This window comes from Protopterus annectens, chromosome 6.part1 (genome assembly GCF_019279795.1).
Source record: "Protopterus annectens isolate FY-2018-M chromosome 6.part1, PAN1.0, whole genome shotgun sequence".
In the NCBI taxonomy this organism is placed as follows: domain Eukaryota; kingdom Metazoa; phylum Chordata; order Ceratodontiformes; family Protopteridae; genus Protopterus; species Protopterus annectens.
In genome coordinates, this window is record NC_056738.1 from 8,762,143 (window position 1) to 8,782,488 (window position 20,346).

Consider the following 20,346-nt stretch of genomic DNA (forward strand, 5'->3'; position numbering starts at 1 on the left):
CTTTACCCCCCCCCCCCATGAGGACTCTGATGCTGAGGAATCTATCCCTTCAGCCTCTCCTCCTGAGGATTACTCTTTTGGGGAAACTTTACATACCATGAGGGAACATTTCCATTGGGAAAGTCAGGAATACTCAGAATCCAAGAAAAGGCTCAGGGATTTCCTCTTATTGCATCAGCACAGGCCCCTGGCTATTCCGCCTGTGCTAGACATTGTGGATGATGTGTTCTCTGAATCCAGCTTATCTCCTGACTCTTTGCCTCCTGCTCCAGCCAAGCCAGATAGGTATTATAGAGTCCCTGACTCTCACAAGTTTCTTTACAAAAACCCTTCTGCTGATCCAGAAACTATTTCCCAGGGTCCAAAAGGGGTTAAGGCTTCCATTGCAAAAAATCCAGTACCCTCTGACAGAGATTCCAGAGCTTTGGAGAGATGGGGGAAGAAAGTATACACGTCTGCAACTTTAGCAGTAAGAGCTTTAAATTGCCAGTTTCACATGCTTAAGTACCAACAATATTTAATGGCTCAGTTAAAACAGAAAATGCTTGCTAGCTCAGAAGCTCCTGATTGTAAAGAAATGCAGGATTTATTGCATGCAGTTGAACAGGTGGGAAAACATACTCTGCAATGTGGTTTTGATTCTTTAGAGGCCTCTTGTAGAGCCACAGTTACAGGTTCTGTTATTCGAAGACATGCTTGGTTAAAAGAACAGAGTTTACCTGATCATGTTAAGGCAAAGTTATTGGATGCTCCTTTACAACATGATACCTTGTTTGGTGTTAAGGCAGAAGAGGTGTTAAAGAAAATGGAGGATAAAGCTAAATCTATGCAAACAGTCAAGGATTTCTTACAGGTACAGCCACCTCGGTTTAGCAGAAATTGGCCAACAAAAAATTGGTCCTTTCCAGTGTCAGACAGGCCACAGAGAGGCAGATGCAGACGCCCAAGAGGCAGACCTCAACCCCAAGGCTCAAACAGACAACGACAGTGGGGCACCTCAACCCCAAAAGGAGGTGAGGACAAGTCTCAACCTTACAGGAAACAGTCACAATGACTTTCCTTTGCGTACACCAAGCACGTCCCTTCTGGAAGCCCCCTTAGGGGGAAAACTAGCATTTTTTTCTCAAAACTGGCAAACAATCACCCAAGACAAATGGGTCCTGAATATTGTGTCTCAAGGTTACAGATTCCACTTCCATACTTTTCCAAAGCTAGAAGGAATGCCAGACCTGCCACAAAATCAATGGGCAGAGGCGCAAAAACAAATTTCAGCCCTCATGGACATGAGAGCTATATGAAATGTATCACAACAGGAACAAGGACAAGGATTTTACTCAAGACTCTTCCTGGTCCCCAGAAAGGACAAAGCCTGGAGGCCTATACTGGACCTTTCAATTCTGAATACTTACATGGATATTCCGAAATTCAAAATGTTGACATTACAGCAGCTTCTACCAGTGCTGGGCAAGAAGGCTTGGCTTGTTACTCTGGACCACAAAGAGGCATACCTGCATGTCCCTATCAGACAAAATTGCAGAAGATACCTCCGATTCAAAGCTGGTACAATGCACTACCAATTCCCTGCACTGCCCTTTGGCTTATCTACTGCGCCCAGGGTCTTCACAAAGTGCCTGGCACCAGTAATTGCATTTTGCAGACAAAAAAGAATTCAAATATATCCATACCTGGATGACTGCCTCATTCAAGCAGAGACAAAGGACATTCTTCTACAGCATCTGGCATTTGTGAAAAAGTTGCTAATTTCTCTAGGGTACACAGTAAACGAAAATAAGTCAAAACCAGTGCCCTCACAACAGATTACATTCCTGGATGCCAGCTTAAATACAAGGGCCATTTGGCTTACCTCACACCAGACAAACAAGTGCAACTAACTCAATATTTTCAACTACTGGCAAAAACGTCCCATCTCCCAGCAAGAAAAATTCTGCAGGCCCTGGGATTCATGGCATCCTGCATACTACTACCATATGCCAGACTGCATATGAGGAAATTACAATGGTACCTAAAAAGTGTTTGGACTCAACATTCTCACAGTCTAGAAGCAGTAATTACAATAATTCCCTGCCTACAACAGGAGTTTCGATGGTAGGCACAAGCATGTCACCTAAACAAAGGTCAGCCTTTTACCCAACCCACAGTCAGACAAACTCTAACAACAGATGCTTCGGATTACGCCTGGGGAGCACACATGGCAGGAAAATGCATTCAGGGCAAGTGGACCACAGACCAGATGCATCTTCACATCAATCAAAAAGAGATGTTGGCTGTTCAAAATGCCCTAACAGCTTTCAAGGACCTTCTACATCCAGGACAACTATTACTAAAGACAGACAACACCACAGTAATGTGGTACATAAACAAACAAGGGGGCGCTCATTCTTATCCCCTATGCAGGCAAGCCATGACCTTGTGGAACACAGCTCTAACGTACCAAGTTCACCTGCAAGCACAATTCCTGCCTGGAAAGAAAAATACTCTGGCAGACGACCTAAGCAGAAATATCATGGACCCTTACGAATGGAAATTGAATCCACAAATCTTCAGCATGATAGCACAAAAATGGGGATGCCCAGGCATAGATCTTTTTGCCTCCCCTCTGAATTGCCAACTACAAATATTCTGCCCAAGGACTTATCACAAACAAGCATGGAAAGTGGATGCTCTTCTGTTCAGCTGGAAAAACCTAAAAGTCTATGCCTTCCCACCACTGCCTCTCCTTTCAAAGGTACTCCTAAAAGCCAGACAAGAAAAACCACAGATGATCCTGATTGCTCCAGAATGGCCACGCCAGCACTGGTACCCTATCTTAAGGAACTTGGCTCAGGGCCCACCATGGATTTTGCCCCAAATTCCACACCTTCTGACTCAACAAAACAATCAGATCCTGCGCGGTCAGCTCAAAACCCTAAACCTGGCTGCATGGCAGATACTTTAGTCAAACAGGCAACACCTCTCTCTCAAGCTGTTATGGATGTCATTTTGGAGGCCAGGAGGCCTAGCACCAGGAAAGCTTACTCAGAAAAATGGAAGAGATTCTGCGCCTGGAACCAGGCTCACAGCCTTGACCCTCTTGTTCCAAACATTCCTCAGATTTTACAATACTTAACTGAGATGCTGGACAGAGGCCTATCTTTTTCATCAATTAAGATTCACGCCTCTGCCATTTCTGCACATTAAAACATGGATCCTCCTTTATTCTCTCATCCCTTTCTAAAGCAGTACCTCAGGGGGGCTAAAAACATAAGACTGCCCCGGAGAGCACCAACACCAATTTGGGACTTCAATTTCGTTTTGGAAAAACTGACCCTACCACCTTTTGAGCAAGCCAATACAGCCGATCTAAAATTTTTATCATGGAAAACAGATCTGCTCCTGGCAGTAACTTCAGCACGAAGAGTCTCAGAGCTACAGGCATTAATGGCAGTGGAACCTTTTATAATGTTTCATCAGGACAGGGTATCTTTAAGGACAAACCCTGCCTTCATGCCAAAGGTGGTATCTAGTGTGGCTCTTAACCAAACCATCCATTTGCCTACTTTTTATCCAAACCCCCAAAATAAAGGGGAGAAACTTCTGCATTCTTTGGACATACACAGGCAGCTACGCTTCTACTTGGACAAAACAAAAGCTTTCAGGAAAACTGATCAACTGTTTGTAGCATATGCTGCAGGATCACAAGGCAAGGCTATCTCAAAGCATACTATATCCAAATGGATAGGACACTGTATTCGGTACTGCTACACACAGCATGGAAAATCAGTCCCCAATAACATTAGGCCTCATTCCACCAGGGCAACAGCCACTTCAACAGCCTTTCTCAGAAGAGTACCTGCCAAGGAAATTTTGGAGGCTGCAACTTGGAGTTCAGTGCACACCTTCATCAAGCATTACCACCTGCCTCTTTACTCTAAATCCAGATCAGGATTTGTCACTGCAGTTCTGCAGGGCCTCTTAGCCAATCCTAACTCTTTATAGACCAGCCACACAAACTTAGCTTTGGGATTCAACCCAAGTGTGATGACTGCAGCAGTGTAACACGATGAACATAGTACAGTTTTGTACCTACCATAAATGTAGATGTTCGAGTGTTCACACTGCTGCAGTCCAGGTACCCTCCCTCCATCCCCTCTGAACTAGCTGGACTTATCTATACCCTTCTATCCTATACAACCTTTGGGGTGTATTTGCTGGTAACTGAAGGTATTGTTTTTATTTTATATGTATATTTTTGATTAGCAATATGTATTGCCTACCCACTTGGGGGCACCTGACATCTGGGGCAAGAAAAACTGAAGAAAATGGCGTTGGATGCATATTATTTACACCTGGCGCACTGACGTCAGGGAAGAAGCGACAGTAACTGATGCCTGACCAAGACTTTGGAACTCCAGCTGACTGCGGGACCGCCTGACGGCAAAATAACCCAAGTGTGATGATTGCAGCAGTTTGAACACTCGAACATCTACATGGTAGGTACAAAATTGTACTTTTCTGTGAACAGTTCTGCATAGGCTGCTGTGTTTTATGGATTTGGAGGGCCATTGAATTTTGACAAACTATCCTTTAATAAAATGTTGTTTGCCTTGGAATAGTTCCTAACTGTTGCTGGGTTTACTGAGGTCACAGAGTTGATTTTGATTAAGGACACAGCTTTATCATCAGACCTTACCAGAAAGTACATAACATTGGGGGTGATGGAGCATCCTTCCTTATTTTTGATTATAAGGTCCAGTATGTCGGAACCTCTAGTGGGCACATGCACTAACTGGTTAAGGATGTTTGTATTTGCAAAGTCCAGTAATCTCTGTGCCTATAGATTTGGAACTGTGCAGGATTCACTGTCTATAGAAGGATGATTAAAGGATAATTGAAGTTATGCCACTCCCACTTACTTCAACTGTCATTTGTTTACAGTGGTTAGCCACCGTGCATAATTCCTTACTTTTGTAAGTAGTTCAGACAACAGTTCTTGAATCTCCCTTTCAAAGTGGAGAGGAGTACTCTTTTTAAGGGTATCGCACTGGGAGTTACCTATGGCCTTCAAAAGGAGAGGAAATCATATTCAGTAATGGAGAAACATTGCCTCAAAAGTTAGGGGTAAGGCATACAATTTGAATTGATAATTGATTTAAATGATTCTTGCAGTCCACAACTGCAAGACTATTCAAGTTCATAGACCTATCTTAGTGAGGTTTATAGAGGGTCAGTGTAGAAATAAATTATAAGCTGTGGCATATCAGTGCAGCTGTGTGTTTGTTGATGTCCCTCTGTGTAGGCCAACAGAGGTTTTGCCCTGTAACCATCTTTACTAAAGCTAGCTGGTGTGCTTTCATAAAAGTAGCATTGGTAAGTACTATTAGCTTTTTGTCACTGTTTTGAAACCAGTGATTGGCTGCATTTTAAATTCATTAATAGTTTCTTAGTTGATTTAGGGCTGTGGCATTAGTGTGAAACATTTTGACAATTTCTTTATTGATAATTCTTGAATAAATACCACTGAGTTATTCGGATAGAGCAGTCAAGGGTAAAAAGACTTAAACACACAACTCCATTGTTTATTATGCATTTAGTACATTTAATTCACATAAATGTTTTCATACAGAGTACTTTATCTATTAAAGATTGTGAGCACTGAAAATTGTAGTGAATTCAAAAGTTGGATTAGGTTCCAATTTACAGACTGTCTGCTTAGTTTAGCACTGGCTCAGAGGTGCTTTAAGTCAGTGCCTGGTAAAGGGCTTTACAGTAATCCATATGGGAGGAAATAAGTACACAGATCACTGGAGAAAATTCCTTCAGTTGCAGCAAATTATTTGTCTGTAATGTTCGTCATAAGGTAACGAGATCTGATATTGAAGATGACCCGTCTACAGGAAATTCACAGTACTGATGCCCTGAGTGTCAGAACTGCTTAGCATATGAGATTTTCCCAAGCTGCCATCTCCACCTTTCCCCCCAAAATAATCTTGACAATACACTGCTTTTCCATTTCATTCCTAACAAAAAAGGTTTCTGACGCACAAAAATGTTGGTAGGCTTCCATACTTTTTATTTTTAAAAGCCTTAGTAAGAATCCTAATCTGGTGAGATTTTGCCATTCACTGTTTAGTAGTACTAGTGACCACCTCCTTCAAACTTTTTCCATGATATCTTCTTTATTGTCCCTTGTTAAACTATGGACCCTAACCTAGCACTTGAACTGTAGTCATAGTTACTATTGCTCATTAAGAGAGACTGTGACAAATTCCACTTCCTGGTAAGTGCACAAAGTGTCTTATTTTTTTTTTTTTTTTTTTGAGCCCAAGCATGATGCTAAGTCATGCTTAGTTTGCTTTATGTTCAATGTTAAACTCCATTTTTGAAAAGCTTAAAATAATCTTTCACTCTTTACAAACACCTTTATTTTAAAACTCAGTCTTGCAAATCTCCATTGGAATCATCTGTAGCAAAAGCTTTTACTGTTTCATCTTCTCTTTTGCCCTGTAGATGCATAAGCAAAATATGAGTAGGGAAAATAAATAGACTTAAATGTCTGATACAAATGCTTATGGAGAAACCATAGTTTCAGGTAAGAAGTCTCCTGAAAAGTCCTCACTGCGTTTCACAGAATGTGGTCAGAAACTCAGGAGCACATTAGTGATTCTAAAGTGAAATTACTACATTTAATTATTGTGGAGACCTCACAGTCAACTGAAAAGCTTTTCCCATTTAATGCTGAGATGGCATTGTCTCTTAACTGCAGTAATTTCCTCTGCCAGTTAAAATGTCTTGTGTGCTACCATCCGTAGATTATGACTTTTTGGGAGTGAGAATTTCTGTAACTGCTAGAAGCCATCACCCTTTCTAAAGGTCATATACCCATTCTCTTATTTTTGGGACACCATGCTTCAGCCACACAAATTCTGGGTATGCAGCCTAGCATTTCATTGTCTCCAGTTCCACTAGCACTAACCACCAAAACTGGAACATCCCTTTATCCTCCAATGCAATGTTCTTGATGACCCCACTTGTACAGGTGTCAATCCTACTAATGCTCATCTACCCTAAATCAGTTATACTGACAGTTTATCTGGAACACCTCTGCAAGCTTTGTTGTACTTCCTATTCCAGCAAGAATCTGAGTTAGAGGTGTTGGCCATAAGGTGAATGTTCTTCATTTTGCTACCTCTTCCTTACAGAATTTCTGGTACTGTTTTACAGACAACTGCTTTCCCCTGTTGTAGTGCCACATTATGGTACCCTCAGCAACTTAATATTCTTCAAAATGAAAGGCCATTAGTGTCTTTTGACTCTGAGTATATTTCCCTTAAGAGACCAAGATGTGGAACGGAAAGATGGAGTGGATTGTCCATCTCCTGTTGAGTCTGTGGAAATTTTCCAGATGAAGCAAGTTGGGGAAAGGTGACCTATGGAGCTTATCTTCTGTCCCAGTGGAGGTTGCAAAAAGCATGCCATTTTTCCCAGTGTCTCTATTGGCTTGTCCTGTCACCTTGTAGATATTCTGCACTGCAGGGATGCCACTTATGTAGCTAAAGAGAACTCTACTATTGTCCCTGGGAGGTAGAACTTGTAGCTATGCTTCCCAAGTATGAACAGAAACTTCAAAACAGCACAATACAATATCTGCACAGACCTCAGAAAGAATCGTACTCTACAGAGATTAGTTGTTCATTTTGCTGATAGAGAGTGAAGGATGGTATACAGAATGGGAATGCGAGTGTCTGTATCCACATCCTTATCTCTACGGGTATAAAACTATCTAACCCATACAATCAATGTATTTCCAAAAAAAATCTCGTATTAAATGCAACATGTTAAAGATGGTCTCCCATATTACTCAAAAGATTCTGTCAGAGTTTAATTATTTACCTCAATAACAATAAGCAGCCTCGTGGTCCATGTAGTCTCCTATACTATGGAAGTGTGTAATTCAGGATTGCCGTTTGCCAGCATTTTTAGTTGACCAGTTTTGTTGGTAACAACATGTTTTCTTGGCCCTGCTAGCTGACAAATTTGGTGCAAACATCACCCCCCATCCCCACAAGCTATACCCCAAAACATACCTGACACCAGTCCTCTGCATAGTATCCCTAGAGATCAGGTCATATCTGTACTCTCCAAGGCTAAAAATACAGCCATGATGGGACAAGATAACATTTCAGGTTGCTTACTAAGCAATCTAAAACAGAATCTAATGGACCCACTTGGTGTTCTCTTTAACCATAGCCTGAGAACTGTCTTCTTTTCAGCAAAGTGGAGAACAACAACAGTGATCCCCTTGCATAAAGGGAGATCAATCAATCTTCGGAACTATAGAACCATAAGTCTAACCAACCTCATCTGCAAGGACATGGAAAGAATAACCATGGACCTTAACAAGAATATAGGTGACCTTCAGACTCTAGACCCAGCCCAGTTTGGCGTCATTAAGGGTAGATCATTCTTATTAAACTTAGACTTCTTCAAGAAAGTCACCAAAGCCCTGGAGCAAGGTAAGATATACCACCTATCTTGACCTAGCCAAAGCTTTTGACACAATTCCCCCACTTGGGTATCATTGAGAAACTCTCCCAGATGGGGTGTTGGTTGATTTAATAAAGATGGAGAGACATATTAAGATCTATGAAACAGACTGCAGAAGATCAATAAAACCCAAAAAGACAGAAGTCTGATAAAACAAATGAATACAGTAAGTAGGACTTTCCATAGAGATTCATGCGATATAGCAGAAGTAAAGAGGATATATTACTTTGCAGCTAAATTAATAACAGATAAAATTCTACCACAAAGGGTAGTAAGGGAAAGGAAGGGGAGAAATCGAATACCATCATGGAAGTATCGAATCGAGAAAACTTATAAAGCATTTAAGACAAACTCTCTCTGTTAAAAGAATATAGAATAGGGAACAGATCAACAAAAATACTTAGAAAGATAGATGTGATAAAAGCAATGCACAGTATTATAACTGATCAGGATCTGTCTTGCACTATTGAAAATAATAAACTAAAAAATCTCAGCACAGGCAGATAGACTTAGAAGATGCACAGATAAATATAAAGGAAAATTACAAAATAAGCAATTTTTTGATGACCCTAAAAAGTTCTATAGAGAGTGGAGAAACAATGTGAAAGGAATTGAAAGACCACCCAAAAAAGAAGAAATGGATACTTTTTGGAGAAATATCTATGAAGCTCTTGTGGAACATAAAAAAGATTTTAAATGGATAGAAGAAGTAAAAGAAAGAATACGAAGTTCAAAGGTACAGGATATGAAATGGGATGAGCTAATGGCTAGAAATTGAGATAAAGTTAAGAAAAGCCTCTAACTGGAAAACCCCAGGCCCAGATGCAATACCTAACTTCTGGCTAAAAGTATTAACATCTTTGCTTCAAGATTTACCCATGAGTAAGAACTATTTATATGCACACCCCAGACACCAACCTGGTTAACAACAGGAAAAACAATACTCCTACTTAAGAGTGAACCTGGAAGTTATCCTAAAAATTATGAACCAATAACTTGCCTTCCAACAACATATAAACTATACCCTGGAATTGATCCAGACAGAGTTTATAGTCATTTAGAAGAAAATTCAATCATGGCAATAGTACAAAAGGGTAATAAAAGAAAGTCATGTGGAACAAAGCATCATCTGTTGCTAAATAAAGTCATAATGAAGAACTGTAAAAAGGGGAAGAATCTAAGTATGGCATGGATTGACTACAAAAAAGCATTTGATAGTATTTATTGGCATTTGTTTACCAGGAAAAGTCCACTGGGCCAGTTAGAACCCATTTTCAGTGGAGACCTGGGAGAAAAGCTCCACAGTCAAAATAATTTGACAATATATAATAAAAACAGTAAAACAAATATATAGTACAAACATACAATAGAATACATTGAGTAAGAGGTTATACAATGCAGAGAAATAAGAACGAAGCACATGTAGATTGAACAGTACAATTCAAATACAATTCATACTGTTTTGAAAGTATAGGATAATCAATCCTGTGAGGCATACATTTTGAGATAGAGTAACATTTGGTAGACTTAGGTGAGACTTAGTATATGTAGTTACTAATTAGTAAGGAAAGATTAGAAGGAAGGAAGAAGTTAAGGATGAACAGGACGTAAGGAGGAGTCAGGTTAAGAGCTGATGCATGTGCAAAGCCAGAGAGTGGTGAGATGTAGTCAGAGATTTTTTTAGGAGGAGACATTACTTGTAGTTCTAATAGGTAATGGGAGTGTATTCCACTGTTTAGCAATAAAGAAGAAATAAAGCATGTGACCAGTTGTAAGTTTAGGTATTTCAACTTGGAGAAGTTTTCTGATCTGAGCGGCCTATTTGGATGATAATGAGTTAGTATAGAAGAGAGGACTGGACAATCTGTGGGATTATGAATAATTTTATGTGGCTTGATTAATAGTAGGTATGTTAATTGATGTGGGAGCTCAAGCCAATTAGGAGAATGTAATGAAGAGCAGTGATGGGAGGAGTGTTTTGAATTGGTTGCGAACTTGGCAACTTTATTGTAACAGGACTCGAGCTTAGTTTTCAAGGACGACTGGATATTAGTGAAGAGTGGAGCACCATATAGGAGAGAGGGTAGGAGAAAGGTTAAAGCAAGGGTTTGCTTAGTTGCACAGTTAACGTTTTTATGTCTGTAAAGGGTGCCTAGTTTTTGGAGGTTTCTTTTGATATTACTGTGAACATGGAGGTCAAAAGATAGATTTTCATCCAAAATAACTCTTAGTAGCTTGGTGTGAGAGACTACTTCTATAATGTTCATGTTTTCAGACTGTATAATAAAATTTGCCTTATTTAAGGGAGTATGTTTCTTGGAGGTAAATAGCAGTTTGGTTTTGTTAGAGTTTAAGGAAAGATTATTATTAGTCATCTATGTTTCAGTAGAAGAAAAGGCATTTTGGGTTATTTGAAGAAGTTCAGTAATAGAGTAGGCAGAGCAGATGGTCGAGTCATTAGCGTATTGTATCACTGAATGATTCATAAGAGTAGAGCGGAGGTCATTGATGAAAATACTAAAGAAAAAAGATCCAAGAATGGAGCCTTGGGGAATGCCAGTGGATGTGTTGAGGAATGGGGAGAAAGAGTTGTACCATTTAGTAGATTGTTGCCTTTTTGTCAGGTAGTTAGTGAACTGGCTTAGAGCTGGGGGGGAGATACCTAGATTAGAAAGTTTGGAGAGAAGTAAAGGGTGGGATACAGTATCAAAGGCTTTAGAAAGGTTAAGAAAAAGTGAAGATACAGTTTTGCCAGCATCTTGAGCTCAATTGACTGTGTCCATGAATGATATAAGAGTGGTGGTTCTGCTGTGGCCAGGCCTAAATCCATGTCGAGTTGGAGAGAGAGGAGTTGATTCTGAAGTAGATAGTCTCGAAGCTGATTATGGATACTTTTTTCGAGAATTTTTGAAAGGGGGAAGAGAATGGCAATAGTTTGAAAATTGGAAATGTTTGTGCTGTTGCCACCTTTATGGAGAGGAAGAATGAATGCTTTCTTCCAGATATTAGGTACGTAAGATTCCTGGATAGATCTCTTAAGAAGTATGCTGATGGGGTAGGCAATGGCCTTGGCAGATAATTGAAGGTATTCAGGGGATAAGTTATCAGGAATGCTAGTGCCAGGTTTCAGCTTAAGAAGTAGTTTTGTGGTGGTAACAGTGGATATAGGGGAGAAAGAGGAAATAGTAATGTTATGTGATGAGGAATTTGGTGAGGAAGAATTATTTTTGCCAAGGTGGCAGCAAGGCTGGCTATTGTATTGATGAAATGTGTGTTGAGTGTGGCAATTTCTCTAGGCATTTTGTCAGGATGTGGGCAGGGTTAATTTTGGTGCCGGGGTTTAACAGAGATGATATGGAAGCCCAGAATTTTGGGGGGTTTTGTTTATAGTTCTTTTGGAGGCTGAACTAATGTTCTTTTTTTGTTATTTATAACTAGGCGCTTTGCTTGGTTACGAAGCTGTCTAAATTGAAGGAGGTCAGGAGGATTCCTTTGATCTGTGCCATTTTTTCCATGCTTTGTTTGGTAGATCTGGAGAGCCAGATAGCATTATTAGTTTTAACTCTATTTTGTCTTAATGGGGCAAGTCTGTTTAAGATATCGAGAAAGGGTAGAACTGAAAAATTCTACTGCATCAAGTGGAAGGACTTTGTCTACTCCAGTTAGTCTTTCTTAAGGTTTTATTTAGGGTTGAAATTGATGAGGTTTCTAGTGTGTTTATCCCACATTCATGGATAAAAATAGTGCTTAAAAATGTATAGGATACACCCTATTCTGCTCAATTGTATTACTGTGACCATGAAACAGTGGCAGACCACTTTGCAATTAAGCCATGATAAAGGGCAAGTTATTATTCCAGTGATAAAAATCCAAAGGGGGGGGGGGTATTCTGCTATTCTGTCTTGCTCTTAACCCATTAAGCTGTCTACTTAACAGATTAGGCCATGGCTATAATTTGGCTCCTAGAAAACAATGTGTAAAGACCTCTCTGTCACTCATCTGGTCCTGATACAACAGATGAACAGTTGTGAGTTTGGTTCAAGCTGCTTTATTACATACAAACACATCAGGATTGAGGCTTAGTAACTTAAACTTATAAACTGACTATTTCACTCATACATGTTAACACTGGCTGTTTACTCAAAATGGCACTGCTGCCTGCACATGCTATTTATACGCACATGCCCTCACTTTGAAATGCTTGTTAAAGTCACAACACACACTGTATTCTACATCCTCCCTCTGAAAAATAAGCCATGCATATTAATAATGACAACAATCATTGACATGCAATTGTACAGAAATAATCATTTGACATGTAGTTACATAGAACTAATTACAAATAAAACAATCATGTCCAGGTTGCTGTGTATTTTACACTTGGTTTAGAAATATGACCTGATCGTCTAGCATAAAAATTAGAACTGGTTTAGCAACAGGGACTGTCTTTAATAAATGTTCAACTTCAGGGACATCATCAGGAATGGGAGTAGGTAGTGAGACATGTCATTCAACAGGAACATCATCTGGGTTGCTCTGAGATCTAGAGTCTGTATCACAGGCACAATGCTGCAATATTGATTCAGACACATGAAGATGCCTGCGATTTCTTTTGTATTCTACACCTTCAGATTCTACTAAGATCTCGGCTCAGCACACATACCTCTCACTTGACCAATTTGATCAAAAGCTTTCACCATTTGCATCCTCACTATCTCTCCTCCTTTCAATGGATGAAGAAATCTGCTTGTTTTGTCATAGTTGGACTTCTGGAATGAATGCTTTTTTGAATATTTGGGCTTTAATTGCTCTGGTGTTTTTAGCATTAGTAACCAACAAACTGGAACTGATAGGCAAGGTTGTTCTGGTTTGCCTAGATAGAAGTCTCTGAGCAGGTGAGCCAAGTAAATTGTCACAGGGTATATTTCTGAAATTAAGCAAATTCAAGAAAACATCGGTATTGTCACGCTTTGCACTTTGTACTGCATGTTCGGCTAGGCCGTTTGACTGTGGGAACTCAGGACGGTGGCCTTAGGCATAGGCCAACTATGGCGCCGGTCTAGCAGGGGCACTTTTCTAGTATTTATTTGATGTAGTTAGACCAGGATGGGGGCACCAGGTAGTGTGGTGGGGGTGCCGTGGAGCCCTTTTGCCTAGGGCACCAGTTGACCTAAGGCCGCTGCTGCATGGAACTATGAACATGCAAACACAATTGCCAAAAGTTCCTTCTCAATCTGAACATACTACATCTCAGTTTGGGTAAGAGTTCTAGCGCATAGGCTACTGGCCTGCTCTCTTGCTGCTGGTTTGTGGATATCATAGTATCTTTATGTTGGTGGACTGGCAGTTTTCTGTTTTAGGTCATCAAATGCTCTCTGGTGATGTTCCAGCCATGACCAGGTAACATTTTTGCATGCCAGAAACAGCAAAAGGAGGGAAAAAATGCTTCAAAAGTCACTAGTAACAAAACGAACAAAGCTCTTCCTGGAATACAAAAACCACGGCTCCAAGAATGAAAAGGCAGCAAAATTTATTGTAATTTTAACGCACCAAAGCACAAAATGTTTTCAGCCTGTTAAAAACAGGACTTCATCAGAAATACAGTGAAACCACATTTCATTCCTTATATAGTCATTTAACCCCTAATAATTTAAGTAATCAGTATCCAAACAACCTTAATTATCCAAGTAGAAAATATATGTAACTTTAAAATACTGCTTCAAACTTTATCATAAAATATTCAATAATGAAATGCTTTTTATTCACCCTAATAAAAACATATAAAAACACCCCAAGCCAACTCATTAATATTATAATAGTCAAATTTAAACCAATATTTAATAATTACAAAATTGTTTGCCTCCCCTGCACATTTAAAAATACAATAGCACCATCTATTGGCTAAATAGCCACATTGCATATAAGATCAGTGTCTTAGGACAAAAACAGAATTAAATAAATAATTTATTTATATAAAATGTTTATAAAAATATTGAATTAATTTGTTTGTGTAATTAATTAGATTTAATTGTTTATGTAAATAGAAACTTGGTTATAATTTGGTATACCTAAATTTAAGGACAGGGGCCAGAGATACATATTCATTGAGTCCTGGTAATCAGTTGGCCTCTAATTTTAATTGCCAAAATAGTTCTCTGAACTCAATGGTCATCTCCCAAGGCCCCCACCCCCCGGGGTCAATTTCTACTTTTTCTATGTCAAAGAAACCAAAACTTGCTTCCTTACACTGCGTACTATGTTTGTAAAGGGCATTATTAAGGTCTTGTTTCCTGATGTCATTAAGGTGTTCGTAAACTCACCTTTTAAATTTCTTATTGGTCTTACCTATGTAAAAACACCCACAAACTTTACAAATAGCAATATATACCACCCCCATAGTATCACAGTTACAATACATGTTAGTCTCAATACATTCATTCCTACCTCTTAGACTCACCTTATTTCCATAAAGAACATATGGGCATTGTGTGCAAGAACCACACTTATATGTCATTTTCCTTTGCTTGCCCTGTTTAGTTTTGTGATTTTCTAACCCATCTTTTATGTTCCTACCCTTCCTATATGTAAACTTCAAAGGGTCCTTAAATAACTGCTCTAAATTGCAATATTTTTCAAACCTTTCCCAATTCTTTGATGCTACGTCCCTAATGTGATAAGCATTGCTACTGAAGTTCAAAACAAAATTATTCCATTTTGATTACTGTGAATATTCTGAATGGAATAAATATTTCTCCTCCTATGTAGACAACACTAAGCATACATGGGGGCACAACTGGCCCCCATGGCTACCCCACTAGTTTGCTTATAGAACTCCCCCTCAAACAAAAAAAAAATTGTTTGAGTACAATGTCCATAAGCTCCACCAGAATTAGAGTGGTGTCAATGTCAATACTACCTTTCATCCTAAGTGCTTCTTTGAACCACTCAAGTCCCAAATTATAGGGTATAACGTTAAACAAATCTTAGATGTAAAGTGTAACAAAAATTAAATCATCTCTATACAGATCTCCACCAACACTTCTAAAAAAGTCCCAAGAGTCCTTGAGGATGCCCACCTTTTTAGACCACACCTTTTTAAGCCTTAAACCTAAATATTTAGCTTTCGGGTAAGTTTTAGATCTCATAGCGGGCACAATAGGTCTGAGGGGTGGGTCATCCACATCTGGACCTTGGGTATGCCAAATATTGAAGGGATTTTGGGTTTGTCTAGAACTAAATATTAGTACACTTCTTGCCTAATATTTTCATCCTTAACCATTTCTTTAAGCATAAAATCTATTTTTTGATATGCCACATTAATCTCATTACGTGACACTCTCGAATATCTGTCTGTATTATTTAGCATGTCCAACATTTTTCCTGAGTAGACAATAATATCCATCATAACCAGTCCTCCTACCTTATCGGGTTTCATGACCCTAATATTGCCATTATTCCTCGAGGACTTCAGTACTTTACTTTCTTCTCTACTGAGATTATATTTCCTCTTAGGGTTGCCCAAACCACACCTAAGCTCTAACTCTACCTGAGTCTCAATTTTTTTTTAACTGGGGATGGAGAGGTGGGTTATAAATACTCTTTTTCTTAATAGCATTTTCATTGAACTCTGTTCTGTAACATAAGTTCTAAATTCTTTTTTCTCAAGAATAATTTTAAATCTATAAGTACATTGGAAATATTACTCACAGTGCTAGGTATAAATTTCAAACAAATTTTCAAAAAGTTTCAATCAAAATTTTTGCATGCCAGCTCTGTCAAGGGCATGGATAATTCCCTGAAGTATGCTATAAACTTGCCCAACTAGTTAACCATACCATAAAAATGCTGTAAGGCTTGGACATTTTCTGGAACTGGCATGTCAAGAATGGCTGTTTGGAAGGATCTGGTCTTAACCCTAAACTCGTAAATAAATGATCGACATAAGTAACGTCTGGTAGCCTGAATTTACATTTCAGAGGATTGAGCTTTAGATTCACTTTGTGTGCTCTTTCCAGAACCTTCCTGAGGTTTCTGTCATGCTCTGCTTCCCTATTGCCTCTAACTAGTAAATCATCTACTGTTATAGCACACAGCCTGAAAAAATTTGCTCCATTGCACGCTGAAAGGCTTTATTGGTGGAATTTATTCCGAAAGACAGTCTGAGAAATCTGTAGCTACCAAATGGCATACAGAAAATAGTCAGTACTGAAGATTTGCGATCAAGCATTACTTGCCAAAATGAACTCTAAGCATCTAAGACAGAAAAAAACAGGGCCATTTGGCATGATGGTAACAATTTCCTCGACTGTATGCATAGGATGGTGGGGTCTCTTTAATGCTTTAAGTCTCTTGGGTCAATATATATTTTGATTTCATCTGAGCTTTTCTTATGAGTGACTACCATGGAAGACACCCACTCAGTTGGTTCAGTAACTGGACAAATCACAACTTGCTGCACCATTTTATGTAACTGGACTTTAACTCTGCCCTGCATAGATGTCGGAACTCCTCTCTGGTGTTACCACTAGACTGTCCTCTGGGTCTAATTTCATGGAGTACACAACTGGAAGTTTACCTAGCTTGTCTTCAAAAATATCAGCATACGCTGTGAAAATAGCATTGGTGGAACTGGGACATGTGCTTACATGGTGGACTTCTTTGGTAAAAGAAAGCATTTCATTTTTAAACCATCTCTGAGGCCTAATAATGACTGTACAGGTCTTTTGACTACGTAAAACTGCAAGGTGTAACTGTTCCCAGCTAAATGGCATGAAAGTACCACTGAGCCTTTAGTTTGAATCTCTTCACCTCTATAAGCAACAAGCTTCCCACAATTGGCCAAATTAAGTTGTTCACCAGCTCGTACTCTAGCACATGTTTCTGCTGACATAACATTGCACTTTGAACCAGTATCCACTTTGAGCTCTATGGGTTTACCATTAATCAGAACAGTGCAAAATAATTCGTTTTTTGCCAAAAAATCAACTGAATTAAACTTTTCAACAACCACTTGTACACCATCTACATAGAAAGTAAAGTTGCAGTTTTCTATATGATCAGCTTGCTTTTTTGAGTGACCTTTCTTAATAAATGAATGAGGCTTGCTTGATTTACAAAGCTTTTGAAAGTGGTTCCATGTTTTACACTTACGGCATTACTAACCAAATGCTAAGCACTTTTCTCTTTTGGACTTTTGTTTGGCACCACAATTATGACAGTTAACAATGAGACTTTACTTGGGTTTTTCTGACTCATCCTTGTGCTGCACTGAGCATGTCCGTTTTACTTAGAACTTGCTGTAAAGGTGTATGGGCTGTGCCTGGAAATCCCTCAGGGTTTTCAGCTGCCACGTGCTTAGGCCTGTTTCTGTTAGCTACGTGCTGCATGCTTTCTACGTTTGCTCTAGAGGCTGCAGAAACTATGCTCTTATCACTTGCAAGCATGTTTACGTGCGTTTCTATAAGCTCATGTATTTGACAAACCTCTGTGGCTTTACTCAACTTTAAATCACTATCCCAAAGGAGAATCTTTCTCACTGCAGCATTATTAACATCATACACAAGCCTGGTCTTTATCTACTCGTCTTTCAAATCACCAAATCTGCACATCTTAGCTTTGTTTCTCAAGGAAGTAATGTAAGCTGCAAACATTTCTCCTGGCTTTTGGTCTCTTGTATAAAATAAGTCCCTCTCCAATGTAACATTTGTCTGGGGGTTACACATTTCTCTAAATTTATGTTTCAACCATTCAGGGTCCAACGTTGATTCAGCTTGTACAACAATATGATGGTTTTCCCCTTCTCCTGCATATACTGCTGGTGCATATACAAATTAATACTCAATGGCTTCTGACCCTGATACAGTAAGCAAGCAGAATAAATACTCTTGTATATACATCTTTATCAGAAAAAGCTGATTGTATGGAAATATCGTATTCCTGCTCAAATACTCTCCAATTCTCTGCAATATTATGATCAACACAACTTGACTGGGTGTGTGAAATGTCTCTGTCATGCCAACACACAGTAATAAAGACCCTTGGAATTATGTACGAACATACACATGTATATGCTAGAAATTTATGTCAGAAACTTGTAATTACACTCAGTAGCACAATAGACTCTGAAATAACTGCACTTGGTGAAATACATCTCCATAGAACAAGAACACTTTGAAATCACTGTACTTTGTGAAACCACCCTTACCAGTGTAAGAAACACTTTGAAATGACTGCACTTTGTGAAATAACTGTACTTTGCACACAGTAAACTCTTCAAAATAATTGTACCATAATAAAGCACACAATGCAAACACTATGCACAGTCTGAGATGCTTCAAATAACTCATTATACTTTGAATAGCGTTAGTCAATGCAAAATAGTAGCTCATATAAAAAAACATGGTCGTTTACTAAAAAAAATGCAATCGCTTTGCTTTTCCATGCTCATTTTGCCTTTTTATTACACTTGTTATTCTCGTTTGACTTTTATCATGCTTGTTATACTTTTCTTGTGCTCGTTTTGCTTTTAACATGCTCATTATGCAAATCAGAAGTAGTTCTAAATGCTCTCGTATGTATTTTGAATAATTTTATCAAATATCTTGGTTTTGGACATTTTGCTTAATCGGTAATGCATTTTGTGCTTTTCATTTGAATAAGTTTAATCAATAATGCATGATGTGCTTTGCGAATACTTCATATTGTTTTCTTTATGAAATAAATCATTTATGTGAGTTTTATTTACCTGAAATTTGTTTCTGACCTTTTGAAGCATTTAAGCAGGTTGGGACAAAGAATCTGGTTTCTTGTTGCTCAGACATTCCAGGTTTTTGTATCATGTATGTGCCACTCCTAATACCATGTTGTTCAGATATCCCGCTTCTGACACTGTGTTGGTCATCTAGTCAGGATAAAACAGAAGAACAGTTGTGGGTTTGGTTCAAGCAGCTTTATTACATACACATCAGGCTTGAGGCTTAGTAATCTAATCTAATCTTAAACTTATAAATAGACAGTAAAAAAACAAAGCAGGAGGTAGCAGCCACAGCTATGTAGAATAACAGCTTTATTAGTAAAAGAGGTGAGCACTTTCGTGGCACTAGCCACTTCATCAGACAACCGTGGCTGCTACCTCCTGCTTTGTTTTTAACTGTTATTTCATTGTTGTTGGAGGTAACTCTTGCCAGCACCATTTAGTTTTTACTACAGAAACTTATAAATAGACTGACTACTGCACTCATACATGTTAACACTCTGGTTGTTCAGTCAAAATAGCACTGCTGCCTGCACATGCTCTCTATTTATGCACACGTGCCCTCATATTGAAATGCTTCTTAAAGTCACAACACACACTCTCATCTTCTCTTTGTCGATTTAAATCTGTATAGCTCATCAGATAAGGAACTGAAAGCACAACTGCAAGTAGTCAAAAGTTTTTCAGATATAAGAATGTCGTGGTCTTGGTAAATGTGCAAAAGCATGAAAACTGCAGAACCAAGAAAACATCAGTTTGGGACAAGAATGTAATATAAAAGAACTTGAGCAAGAGGGAGTGTATAAATATTTGGGCACTGGTGAAGGATCAATAATAAAACATGAACGAATGTGAATAAAACAGAGTAAGAAATATTTTAGAAGACTTAAATTAATTCTGAAAACAGCATTGACATCTAGGAACAAAATTCAAGCTATAATGTCCTACTTGCAGTTTGGATTGATCGACTGGCCCCAAAACATGTTGGATAGATTAGACAGAAAAACAAGTAGAATGTTTCATGCTCTCCAAATGATTTGTAAAAATCA